The sequence below is a fragment of the Bos indicus x Bos taurus genome, chromosome 16, assembly GCF_003369695.1.
Source record: "Bos indicus x Bos taurus breed Angus x Brahman F1 hybrid chromosome 16, Bos_hybrid_MaternalHap_v2.0, whole genome shotgun sequence".
In the NCBI taxonomy this organism is placed as follows: Eukaryota; Metazoa; Chordata; class Mammalia; order Artiodactyla; family Bovidae; genus Bos; species Bos indicus x Bos taurus.
Window position 1 is genome coordinate 7833848 of NC_040091.1, and position 10967 is coordinate 7844814.

Here is a 10967-nt window from a genome sequence, read left to right on the forward strand (position 1 = left end):
TTGCTCAAACTCATATCCTTTGAGTCAGTGATGCTATCTAACCACCTTACCCTCTGTCATTCCCTTCTCCTCCTGCCCTCAAAGTTTCCTAGCATCAGATTCTTTTCTAATGAGTTAGCTCTTCACATCAGGTGGCCAAAGTATTGGAGCTTCAGCTTCAGCATCAGTCCTTCCAATGAGTATTTAGGGTTGATTTCCTTTAGGATTGACTTGTTTGATCTCCTTACTGTCCAAGGGACTCTCAAAAGGCTCTTCTCTAGCACTAGGTTTCACAAGTATCAATTCATTGGTACCCAGCCTTCTTTATGATCCAATTCTCACATCCATGCATAAGTACTGTGTCAGGAAGCATTTAACAGGAGGCTTCCTGTGTGCTGTTTTGGATCTGTCAGGAATCCTCTGTTCCTTATTAATTCAGGAACTAAGAGGAGAAGCAAGCTTCTCCTGGGGCTGAGGGATCCAGGCATTTTCTTTGTTAGTTTTTCAATACAATGAAAAGTACCCTCTTCCTTCTTGTGAACCATACGGTAAAAGTGATTGTTTACAACTCTCTCTCTCTTTAATATGGATCGCCTATGTTTTGTAAGTCTGGAATTTTAATCTTTGTCTTTGCTGAGAATAACTACAATATATATGCCCACACCATGTTGATTAAAACACCTTTGCTCCATCAGAGCTTTGGTCCCCGTGTCTTGCTTTCTATCTCTCTTTCTCTCTCTCTCTCTTTCTCAGGCTATTTCTTTGGAGTGCAGAGGCTCTCTGAGTTCACTTTCCTGCCCGAGCTTCTAGGACCCTCTCGAGAAGGCGCTCTGTGCCTTCACCCCATCGAGAGGGCACCTGAGGCCTCTGTGAACAGAGCAAGCCCCGTGTCAGGGACTTACTGGCTTTCTGCATAAACCAAGGAATATCAGCCTCTTTCACTCTCCTTTACTTTCTTATTGATCGACTCAGGACCACCAGGTTCCAGTCAATTAAAGGACCTCAACAGTACTGAAAACACCATAGGTTTGACTATGGGAACTATGTTAGCAAAATGATGTCTTTGCTTTTTAGTACACCGTGTAGGTGTAGCTACACATGTGGCTACACCATGTAGCTATGTATAGTCATAGCTTTTTCTTCCAAGGAGCAGGCATCTATAGCTAAATCATATTTCCTCCCAGAATGTTTTCCATTAATTGTTATTCTTAGTTAATATACAAAAACATGAAATAGTTAATACTGTATAATTACTCGTGCATCTTTCTTTCATTTTCTCTAGCATATTTACAGTTTTGCTCACCTGCATTTATTATACTGATTAATGTACTTGTAGCAAAAGAAGTCTCTATGGATGAATAAATTTAATACCACTTATAATTGGAGATACAATTTGATTATAAAATTATCATTTATGCAGGGGGATATATTCAGACAACATATGCTTAAACCAAAGTAGTTATAAGAAATTAGGGAAGTAAATAAATGTGTTATTGGCATGGAACATGTATTATTTACACAGAAAAATACTTATAATTAGGATAGCCAGAAACAAAAATAGAGCATTTCTAATTATAATTCAAGAATCAGACACATAACTGTATTTTAATCTATCAGTTAATAAAATGTAAAAACATTTCAAAAAACATTAGAGATCTTTAATCAAGTTACATAGTTTTCTGTCTGTTTGTGGCAGTGCGCTAGAGAAAGAAAGCAACAATTCTAAAGCATGCTTATCAAACACCTTGGAGTTCAATATTCTTCTTTTTTTTTTTTTTTTCTTTTTAGATTGAGAAGCTAAATGGTCTCACAGCAACACATCTGGTAAAGTGACAGACTGTGACCTCAGGCTCACCCTCTTGCTTTCCTGTTGCTTCTCATACAAGGTCTGTGGCATTACTCAGTGACCAGGAATATTTTAACCTGTATTTCAGTATTGCATCCAGAGTTATATGATAATGACTGCTGTGAATTGCCATTTAGCTAGAACTTTTATTTTTCTAACGCGAAACCCGACCTTTCTTTTTTGAAGGAAACTTACTAGCTTTGTTCCTATTTTGCTGCTTTTTTTCCAATGATATTTAGAATTTATTTCAGAATCTTAGAAGATGTTTCACAAGACAGTTTTCAAAGATGGAATGTGCTGTATCAGCAGGCATAATAGCACAGAAAATATTTTTAAATTTGTAATTAAATTATTGTATCCTGATCAGTTATTCACCAGTAGTTTTGGTGTTGCAGCAAGTTATAGTTTTATAGGAATTAATAACTTAAAACTTAATATGACATTCAAAACTATATTGTGGAATAGATTAATGGCTACAGTCAGTCAGATATTCACTGGGAAACCATTTTTGTTATCTATTTGAGCTCTTCTGTATCCTTCCCAAAATATAAAATATGATTATGTCATACAAGATACATATAGGGCTAGTCACCCAGTGGTGTTTCACATATAAAATGATGTTTTGCACTTCTTGTTCATGTACATTGAACATAGTAATTTTGAATGAAGTATACATAAAATGAAAAATCGTGATCATTCTCATATTCTAGGACACAAAACAGTTTAAGAAGCTAGAAAAAATTGTTCTTAAAAAGTTGGGCTTGGGACAGGGCTGTGCCTGCCGCTTCCCACCCAAGCTGAAAGGGCTCGGGAAGCTAGCTGGCCTTGTTGGCCCTTAAATCACACACTGGATGGCCTGGCCGGAGCTACCCTCGCCGAGCCATGCAAAGAAGGATGCTCCTGGCTCTCGTCGGCCTCCCAGGCTTGCTTTCCTTCTTTTCCTGAAGGTGAGCCCTTGGGTTCACCGTACAAAGCCTGTGGCCGCAGGGAAAGCCAAACCCCAAGTGTCCGAGAGTCCGGAGAGTAACCGGAAGTGCCCTTCCAGGCAGAGGGGTGGTGCCGGCAGTAGCCAGGGAGAGGAAGGAATTGAGTATTGTTAATAACTATGGACTAGAGACCTTTTGGAGCCAAAAGGAAGACAGTCTTGAGTCTTTCTTGTTATGGGTTGTAAATACCACATAAAGAACAAGTGCATGTAATGCTGGAAACTTGTAAAGAGGAACTGCTCATGACGGAAAGGCCTAAGACAGATGTATCTTTCAAGTTCTTATCGAGAAAATGACTATGAAGAAAATGATGGGTCAGTAATACCAGTGGAAAACTCCCTAGAAGAGAGCCATCGAAAATGTACACTTCAGAAGAGAAATATAATCAGAGAACTCAAGGAAAATATACCAGGTATGCCCTCAGAAGGGTAAAAAAAAAAAATTTATTCATGTGCATGAGATTACTCAAATAGATGATCAGATATACCAGTGCCTTGAACTTGAGCAAAACTTTTGTGAAAACTTAGCACTTATTATGTGTGAGAGAACCCACACTGGGGAGAAAACTTGTAGATTGTTATGTGTGAGAAAACCTTCATCCAAAGCTCAGATCTTATTTCATATCAGAGGATTCACAGTTAATGAGAAACCTTATAAATGTAGCAAATGTGAGAAGAGCTTCTGGCACCACTTAGCCCTTTCAGGACATCAGAGAATGCATGCAGGTAAAAAATTGTATACATGTTATATCTGTGGCAAGAATTTTGGTCAGAGCTCTGATCTGCTTGTCCACCAGCGAAGCCACACAGGTGAGAAACTGTATCTCTGTAGTGAGTGTGACAAATGCTTCAGCCAAAGTACAAACCTCATTAGGCACCGAACGCACACGGGTGAGAAACCATTTGTCTGCAGTGTGAAAAAGCTTTTAGTGGGAAATCCGATCTTACTAGCCACCAGAGAACTCATAATGGTGAAAGACCCTACAAATGTAATAAGTGTGAGAAAACCTACCCACACCAGTGAGCCTTCATTGTTCATAAAACAGTACATACTGGGGAGAAGCCCTATGTGCGGTGCCTATGAGAAATGCTTTGCCCAGAAATCAGATCTTATTGTACACCAGATAGTCCACACAGGTGAGAAGCCATATAAATGCTTGGAACATATGAGAAGTTTTACCTGGAGTGCCAACCTCATCAGGCACCAAGCAACTCACACTCACACTTTTAAATGCCTTGAATATGAGAAGAGCTTCAGCTGTAGTTCAGACCTTATTGTTCATCAAAGAATTCACATGGAAGAGAAACCGCATCAGTGGTCTGCATGTGAGAGTGGCTTCCTCCTAGGCATGGACTTCATTGCCCAACAGAAAATGAGAACTCAGACAGAGGAGCTGCATTATAAATACAGTGTCTGTGATGAAAGCTTTCATCAGAGCTCAGCCCTTCTTCAACATCAGACAATCCACATTGGTGAAAAACCATATATCTCTAATGTGGCTGAGAAAGGTCTTGAGCTCAGCCCTCCCCATGTATCAGAATCCTCACAGATGTCTTGACCAGACAAGAAGTTATTATACCATTAAAAAAAAATATGTATTTACAATGTAAGAGAACTCATTTAAGATGGAGAACTCAAAGCAAATCTCAGACTTTCCTCAGAGCTCAGACTTTATTGGGGACCAGAAAATCTGTAGTTGTAGGAACTCGACAAATTGTTTGACCAGAGAGCTGTCTTTACAGAACTGTATCAATCACTCCAGTGAGAAACCTTACAAATGCCTTGAGTTTTTGGAAAACCTCAGTCCAAGCTCATGTCTGATCACCCACAAGAAGATTTATACAGGTGGGAAACTTACAAGTTCAGTGAATGTGAGAAAGCTCTCTAGCAATGCTCACCTCTCCTCATTCCAAGAGAATTCAGATCAGAGGATGATATTTTTTTAATGCCCTGTGAAACAGTGCTTCAGACAATATGCACATCTCATTGGACGACAGAAAGCCCCACTGGAAAGAAACCCCAACAGTTGTGAAAAAGCCTCTTAATATAACTGTGACTTTATTACCTATCAGAGAAGCCATACTGGTGAAAATTTGTGTATATGCCTTGAATGTGGCAAAAACATTAAGTGGAGAGCCTTCTTGGGTTTGCAACCGCCCCCCCAAAAAAAAATCTGATGAAGGACCTTATGAATTATCTGAATGAGAAAAACTTCTATCAATGATCAGTTCTTGTACACCAGGGAACTTGTATAAGTGAAAGACCCTATAAATAACCCTAAGTCTAGGGGGAGGGGAAAAGTCCTTGCAGGGAATCTCTACCTTATTGGGCCCCAAAGAACTACTCTGGAGAGCATTTTGTAGACCTCTATGGAGGTCTAACTGTGGACTGTGTACGTTTAATAGGTACGAGAAGAACTGTTCTCATAGTTAGTTGACCCCTGTAGTAGAGATGACTTTTAATGGAGTCGACATGCAAACCGTTTTGTTCAGATACCCAGAAACTTGTTCTGGGAAGAGCTAGGGCAGGTGAGAGTAGGCCTGATGGGTAACTCAGGTAAAGATGCTTTTCTTTTATCTGAACCACTGAATGATTGCTTTACTTTCAGTTTTTAAAATTTGGAACTCCAATAAAAGAAAGGACTGTAATTGAAAAAAGAAGAAAAAAAGTTGGGCTTTTGTAAAATAACTGTTCGAAAACTTAGGACATATTCTTAAAACCATCTACATAAACAGCATTCATAATTTTAAGATAATAATTGAAATTTAATTTATATACAGAAGAAGTACACAAATCATGAGTGTACATTTAAGTAAACATTCAGACAATGAACACAACCATGTAAGTACCACCAGTTCAACAAATAGAGTATTTCCAGAAAGTTAGAAGCAATTCTCATGCTCCCTTCAACTTACGAGCTTTTCATTTATTTTATAAAAGTAAAGGTTGCTCTGACCTTTAGCCCACCATAATATATGTTCCTGAAATTTATATAAATCAAATAATAAAAAAGCATTCTATTCTGGTTTTTGCTCAAATTTACATTTTTGAAGTCTTATTTTTGCTCTTATGAATGTAGTTTTTTATTAGTAATCTCATTCATTTATTCATATTAGTGTTGATGGCCATTAGAGTTGTTTGCTGCTTCGGGATATTACACATCAGTTCAGTTCAGTTCAGTCACTCAGTCATGTCCAATTCTTGGTGACCCCATGGACTGCAGCACGCCAGGCCTCTCTGTCCATCACCGGCTCCTGGAGCTTACTCAAACTCATGTCCATTCAGTCTGTGATGCCATCCAACTATCGCATTCTTGGTCATCCCCTTCTCCTGCCTTCAGTCTTCCCCAGCATCAGGGTCTTTCCAAATGAATCAACTGTTCGCATCAGGTGGCAGAAGTATTGGAGTGTCAGCTTCAGCATCAGTCCTTCCAATGAATATTCAGAACTGATTTCCTTTAGGATGGACTGGTTGGATCTCCTTGCAGTCCAAGGGACTCTCAAGAGTCTTCTCCAACACCACAGTTTAAAAGCATCAATTCTTTGGTGCTCAACTTTCTTTATTGTCCAAATCTCACATCCATACATGACTACTGGAAAAACCATAGCCTTGACTAGATGGGCTTTTGTTAGCAAAGTAATGTCTCTGCTTTTTACTATGGTGTGTAGGTTGGTCATAACTTTCCTTCCAAGGAGTAAGCGTCTTTTAATTTCATGGCTGCAATCACCATCTGCAGTGATTTTGGAGCTCAGAAAAATAAAGTCAGCCACTGTTTCCCCGTCTATTTGCCATGAAATGATGGGACCAGGTGCCATGATCTTAGTTTTCTGAATGTTGAGCTTTAAGCCAACTTTGTCACTCTCCTCTTTCACTTTCATCAAGAGGCTCTTTTGTTCCTCTTCACTTTCTGCCATAGGGGTTATGTCATCTGCATATCTGAGGTTACTGATATTTCTCCCAGCAATCTTGATTCCAGCTTGTGCTTCAGCCCAGCGTTTCTCATGATGTACTCTGCATAGAAGTTAAATAAGCAGGTGACAATATACAGCCTTGCCATACTCATTTTCCTATTTGGAACCAATCTGTTGTTCCATGTCCAGTTCTTTTTTTTTTTTTTTTTTCCATGTCCAGTTCTACCTGTTGCTTTATGACATGCATACAGGTTTCTCAAGAGACAGGTCACCTGGTCAGGTAATCCCATCTTTTTTAGGAATTTTCCAGAGTTTATTGTGATCCACACAGTCAAAGGCTTTGGCATAGTCAATAAAGCAGAAATAGATGTTTTTCTGGAACTCTCTTGCTTTTTCCATGATCCAGTGGATGTTGGCATTTTGATCTCTGGTTCCTCTGCCTTTTCTAGATCCAGCCTGAACATCTGGCAGTTCATGATTCATGTATTGTTGAAGCCTGGGTTGGAGAATTTTGAGCATTACTTTACTAGTGTGTGAGAGGAGTGCAATTGTGTGGTAGTTTGAACATTCTTTGGCATTGCCTTTCTTTGGGATTGGAATGAAAACTGACCTTTTCCAGTCCTGTGGCCACTGCTGAGTTTCCAAATTTTCTGGCATATTGAGTGCAGCACTTTGACAGCATCATCTTTTAGGATTTGAAATAATTCAACTGGAATTCCATCACCTGCACTAACGTTGTTTGTAGTGATGCTTCCTGAGGCCCACTTGACTTCACATTCCAGAATGTCTGGCTCTAGGTGAGTGATCATGCCATCAAGAGTATTTAGGTCATGAAGATCTTTTTGGTACAGTTCTGTGTATTCTTGCCACATCTTCTTAATATCTTCTGCTTCTGTTAGATCCTTACTGTTTCTGTCCTTTATTTTGCCCATCTTTGCATGAAATGTTTCCTTGATATCTCTAATTTTCTTGAAGAGATCTCTAGTCTTTCCCATTCTATTGTTTTCCTCTATTTCTTTGCATTGATCACTGAAAGGCTTTCTTATTTCTCCTTGTTATTTTTTGGAACTCTGCATTCAGATGGTTATATCTTTCCTTTTCTCCTTTGCATTTCACCTCTCTTCTTTTCACAGCTATTTGTGAGATCTCCCCAGACAATCATTTTGCCTTTTTGCCTTTATTTTTCTTGTTGATGGTCTTGATCCCTGTCTCCTGTACAATATCAAATCTAATCCCTTGAATCTATTTGTCACCCCCACTGTATAATCATAAGGCATTTGATTTTAATCATTCCTGAATGGTCTAGTGGTTTTCCCTACTTTCTTAATTTTGTAATTCAAGGCCAAACTTTCCTGTTACTCCAGGTATCGCTTGACTTCTGCTTTTGCATTCCAGTCCCCTATGATGAAAAGGACATTTTTGGGGCATTATTTTTAGAAAGTCTTTTAGGTCATTATAGAACCATTTGAGTTCAGCTTGTTCGGCAGTGGGTTGGGGTGTAGACTTGAATTACTGTGATGTTGAATGATTTACCTTGGAAACAAACAGAGATCATTCTGTCATTTTTGAGATTGCACCCAAGTACAGCATTTCAGACTCTTTTGTTAACTATGAGGGCTACTCCATTTTTTTCTAAGGATTCTTGCCCACAGTATTAGACATACTTAAATTTGCCCATTCCAGTCCATTTTAGTTTACTGATTCCGACAATGTTGGTGTTCACTCTTGCCATCTCCTCTTTGACCACTTCCAATTTACCTTGATTCATGGCCCTAACATTCCAGGTGCCTATGCAATATTACTCTTTATATCATCAGACTTTCCTTCCATCACCAATCACATCCACAACTGGACGATGTTTTTACTTTGGATCCATCTCTTCATTCTTTCTGAAGTTATTTCTCCATTCTTCTCCAGTAGCATATTGGGCACATACAGACTTTAGGAGCTCAATTTTCCATGTCATATCTCTTTGCCTTTTCATCCTGTTCATCAGGTTCTCAAGGCATGAATACTGAAGTGGGTTGCCATCCCCTTCTCCAGTGGACCACATTTTGCCATAACTCTTAACCATGATCCATCCATCTTGGGTGGCCCTACACAGCATGGCTCATAGTTTCATTGAGTTAAACAAGGCTGTGGTCTATGTGAATATTTGATTAGTTTTCTGTGATCATGGTTTTCATTCTGTCTGCCATCTGATTGATAAGGATAAGAGACTCATGGAAGCTTCCTGAGGGGAGAGACTGACTGTAGAGGAAACTGGTTCTTGTTCTGATGGGCAAGGTCATGCTCGGTAAATCCTTTATCCAATTTTATGTTGATGAATTGCTTGGGACAGTGCAAACTATTAGTGAAGAAACTCATCTCGGTGGTCAAACTCAAAATGGCTCATGTATTCCACTGCTCTTCTTTTTCCCAGGATTTAAAAATCAAGCAAACTGTAAATCAGTTCTCTCCAAATGTCAAAGTACCGTGTTGCTAGATTGTTTTTGAAGTGTTAAATAAATGTTAATAATCATGAGAGAGAAGAGGTGTATACAAAATGGGTAAATGGTGAAGTTTCTAAGTGGGTCACACAACCTGGATGCCCAGCAAAAACATTTCTGGAGAAAGGAACAAAGTTCCATTTACATAGTGACCTAGGAACTCAGAGGGGCTCTCCTGACCTCATCCACTTTGATCATTGCCTGGATCAACCACCTCCTCCTTAGCATCCATATATCCTCCATTCTCATTGTGTTTAGGACATGGACTGGATTGTCCAGCAAGAAGAACTTGATTTAGTCACATCGTGTCCTTCAGACCATCCTTTTGAGATCACATTTTGAATCTGCCTAAAGACAGAGAGTCCCTTGGACAGCAGGGAGATTAAACCAGTCAATCCTAAAGGAAGTCCACCCTGAATGTTCATTGAAAGGACTGATGCTGAAACTGAAGCTCCAGTCCTTTAGCCATCTGATGCCAAGAACCAACTCATTGGAAAAGACCCTGATGCTGGGAAAGATTAAGGCAGGTGTATAAGCAGGCAGCAGAGGATGAGATGGTTGCATGGCCTCACCGACTCAATGGACATGAGTTTGAGCAAATTCTGGGAGGTTGTGAAGGACAGGGAATCCTGGCATGCTGCAGTTTATGGGGTGGCAAAGAGTCAGCACAACTTAGTGACTGAACAACAAAGGAAGAGAGGGCTTTATGAGGAAGGTAATATGAGATTTTTCCTAGAATATTTTGTAATCAATAGAGTAGAGACATTACCTGAAAATAGTATTTTGCATATGAATAATATTTTAGAATACTATATTATTATAATATACTCAAGAACGTGTTCTTTGTTGTATCCCACCACTGCTGATGTGTTTATTAAGTTTATTGCTCATACCAATTGAGTGAAAAGAAGTGAACCTGATTACTTCACTGCTTCTGGAACTAGCTCTGAGGATGATGTTTCTCTATGCTTAATCTGATATTAGGTATCAGGTAAGTTCTACAAAGCATTGGAAACAAAGTTTTAAATATAGTTTTATTGTGTGTGCATCTTTATTAAGAATTAAGACTTCTCAACTCAGAAATACACCTGAGCATGCTCATGAGAAATTAATTTACATTTTTATTAACATTGATATAGATGATATAGATATAAATTTACAACCTAATTTAAACTTTTAAAAATACATCTAGGTTCTGTGCTACAAATCTCAGTTGTTATATTTTCAGTAGAACGTTAGCAAAACCAATACAATATTGTAAAGTAATTAACCTCCAATTAAATAAATTTAAAAAAAGAACATTAGAGATCTAAAAATACCAATACCATTTCAAAAATACTAACTTAATCAAATGATCCGTGCTCATAGCTAACCCAGAAAATGATGTTGGCCATATAATAACATTAATGTTGACAGAGGATGAGATGGTTGAATGGCATCACAGATTCAACAGACATGAGTTTGAGCAAACTCTGAGAGATAGTGAAGGACAAGGAAGCCTGGCATGCCACAGTCCATGGGGTCACAAAGAGTCAGAATGACTGAGCAACTGAACACCACCAGAATATAATATCCAGGGTAGAAACCAATGGTAGTTATTATACAGAAAAAGTTTGCTTAAGGGGGGATATAGGAGTCCAAAAATACTTTCCAGAAAAAATAAATATATGCTTTAGTCTTATATAGTAATAGTCATTGATATTTCAGCAGCAGGAGAATTGGCAATAATAATATGGTTTCATAACATGATCATAAG

At 38.7% G+C, this 10967-nt stretch overlaps 1 pseudogene; it reads left to right on the forward strand.

The window, feature by feature from the left end:
• The first annotated feature begins 3170 nt into the window (after positions 1-3170).
• On the forward strand, positions 3171-4441 carry LOC113906200 (annotated as a pseudogene).
• Positions 4442-10967: the final 6526 nt, after the last annotated feature.